The 2,768-nt window shown below is 41.4% G+C and overlaps 1 long non-coding RNA gene across 1 annotated transcript; it reads left to right on the top strand.

The window, feature by feature from the left end:
* Positions 1 to 363: 363 nt before the first annotated feature.
* Positions 364 to 1,862, top strand: LOC116713966 (uncharacterized). Its single transcript, XR_004337962.1, has 2 exons — positions 364 to 437; positions 1,764 to 1,862. It is a non-coding gene; the product is annotated as an uncharacterized LOC116713966 (long non-coding RNA).
* The last annotated feature ends 906 nt before the right edge of the window (positions 1,863 to 2,768 follow it).

The following is a 2,768-nucleotide window of genomic DNA, read 5'->3' on the forward strand; positions in this document are numbered from 1 at the left end:
TGTTTTTGCAGTTGTAACAAGGCAGCCTTTTGCAATTGGATTTTACAGTGAGGTTGAAGGCAGAGTCAGGTGGAAACAGCAGTGATTTATTCTTCAAACAAAATCAACAACACTTCACTGAAACTGCAGTCTTAAATAGTCCCAGCTGTGACGGACCAAACCACCTTTAATTCACAGGGGAATCTCAATTCATCAATCTCCACCTATCTAATTAAAATACCTTTTACTAAATACAAACATTTCCATTTACTTTTTATAAATATTTTATGTTTTATCATTACACCATAATGAAACACCACAAAACCCATAAACAATCCCCCCCCCCCCCCCCCCCCCCCCCCAACCTTTTCAATGGCCTCTCCCGGAGACTATATATGTGTCTGGACCCCCGGGGCAGCATTTGTCCAAACACCCTGGAGAGGACACAGAAAAGACAGGTGAGTAACTCTACATTAGCACTCCACACCTAACAGTAGTGATGGTGAGATGAAGCCTCATGAGGCATTGAACCACTTGAGCCAACTGGTTCGAGAAAGGGTTCATTTCTTGAAGCTTCATGTGCACACGAAACCACCTACTGGCCAGGTGTATAATCACAGCCAGCTGTATCTTAACAGGTGTGATGCATTGAATTTTTGTCTATTATGGCTCTTGGGAATGACTTTACAAAAGGTGTAGGACGAAATCATTTGTCTACATAAATTATGTATACACATATGTGTATAATAAAATATTGTTTGAATGTATTCTCTGTGTGTAATTATTCCCAAAATAGTAGTGTCATGTGATATGGCATGTCGTGTAATAATGTTTTTCTGTGACTCTAGAAAAATGGCCTGGGCTTAATCAGGCAGAGGACAGTGAAAGTGCTTGTGGAACTAGGGAGGGGTAGTGAATAGGCTAATGCTTGTGTAACTTGGATGATTTCATGCATTTTTATTAAGAAACAACAATTTCTCCACAGTTTTTGGTTTCAAACGATTTCTCTTTTTTGACACTACATGGATGAGGTGTTATTATTGTACCCCAACTCCTTGGAGCACAATAAACACCTCACCTTTACAGAAAATAAGAAACAGTGAAAAATACAGTTCCTCATAAGCAAACATAATGCATCTGCAAATGTTCAGTTCACCTTACCTTGTTAGGGCTTATCAAATCGAAATGTTCCCACATAGGGGAAATCCTCCTCTTTCTCGCCGGCTCCATCCTACTCCTATCCTGTCCTCGCGCTCCTAAATCTCCTTTCTATTTATCTATCTCTCTCCTAAACTCTCCAAACACCAAACTAACTGTCTCAAACTAAATAACCACTATCCAAACTCTGCTATCCAAACTATCAAAACTCTATCCACTCTCTCAACTGACCGCAACTCGCCTACAACAACCCACATTTTGAATGGAGCCTGTGGGGTTTCTAAAGCTGTCAAACCCCGCGCCAACATCTGAGCCACTTCCCGAAGCAGTCACGTGGTACAGCCGGGCAGCGAGGCTTCGGACGTCATCGTTTTCGGCTCCTCCCCTAAATGAAGCAAGCCTCGATACGCGCTTTACGGAAACGCCCCCTCCATTACTCGACACACGCCTCGAAGCCTCGGCACATCACGTAACATCACTACCAAACACCCAGGAGAGGACACAGAAAAGACAGGTGAGTAACTCTACATTAGCACTCCACACCTAACAGATTATGCACAAACATTTGCTCAGTTTTACCCACCAGTAGCTCATTACTCTGAGTAACAATTATCCTCCCTTCACAGGCAACCACCTCACTCGTCAATGAGGAGCAGCTGTGCAGAGCCCAGAACAAAAGGCTACATGCTAATCTCTAAAAATACTCAATAAATACAATTAAAACTCCTTGTGTGCAAATTGTTATTGATGTGCAAATCTATGCTTAAAGTGCAGTGCTAAATAAAGTGCTTGTTAATAAAGTGTAAAAAGTACTTTTAAAAGTGCTATACGGTGATTTAAGTAAAAATAGTCCCAGTAATGAAGATGTCTTCATTACAACCTAACTAGCTAAAACATACAACATATCTCTAAGTAGGTGTTTCTCAAGCCAATTCTTCTTCATATTACTGGTAATAAAATAAAATTGGTAATAAAACATTTTTTTAAAAATGAAGGAGAAAATACAGGAACAGTATAACAGTTTCCATCCTAAATGTTCACCTATTAAATGTTGAACTTCAACTTCAATGTAATCTGATATTTATGCTGTTCAACTAAAGTCTGGGCCATTAGCAAGTGTATTTGGGGGGTTGTGCTGACTGTGAGGAGGAAGTGAAGGCTTTTTCTCAACATCCATCTGTCTCTAGTTTGGGTCATCCAAAAAATCTGAAAGTTGGAGGATGTGCTGACAAGATAGGAGGAAAAGAGGGCTCAAATCGCAGCCAACTGGACTCACACAGCAGTACTGCAGAAAACATCTGTGCATCTGTGTGATCACTTTTTCCAGCTTTACTCACTGCAGAAGAAGCAGTTGTCAGGGTTTGAAGTTTTTTTTTTTGTGGTAACTTTTCTCCCCCTGGAGTTGCATCGGGGATTAGTAAAGCATCTGAATATCAAATATACATGAGATGATTATTGCATATGCTTGATGTTTCCAAGTGAGGGCTTCATTAATTAACCCTCACCCCCATTTCTGTGCAGCACGTGTGTTGGCGGCTGGTGGGTGTTGAGCTGCAGATGGCAGGGGAGCCTTCGGGAATCCGGTGTGGGCTATTTGGAGCTGCTGCGTTGGCGAGCTTACATTCCAGTCC

This window comes from Xiphophorus hellerii, chromosome 23 (genome assembly GCF_003331165.1).
Source record: "Xiphophorus hellerii strain 12219 chromosome 23, Xiphophorus_hellerii-4.1, whole genome shotgun sequence".
In the NCBI taxonomy this organism is placed as follows: Eukaryota; Metazoa; Chordata; class Actinopteri; order Cyprinodontiformes; family Poeciliidae; genus Xiphophorus; species Xiphophorus hellerii.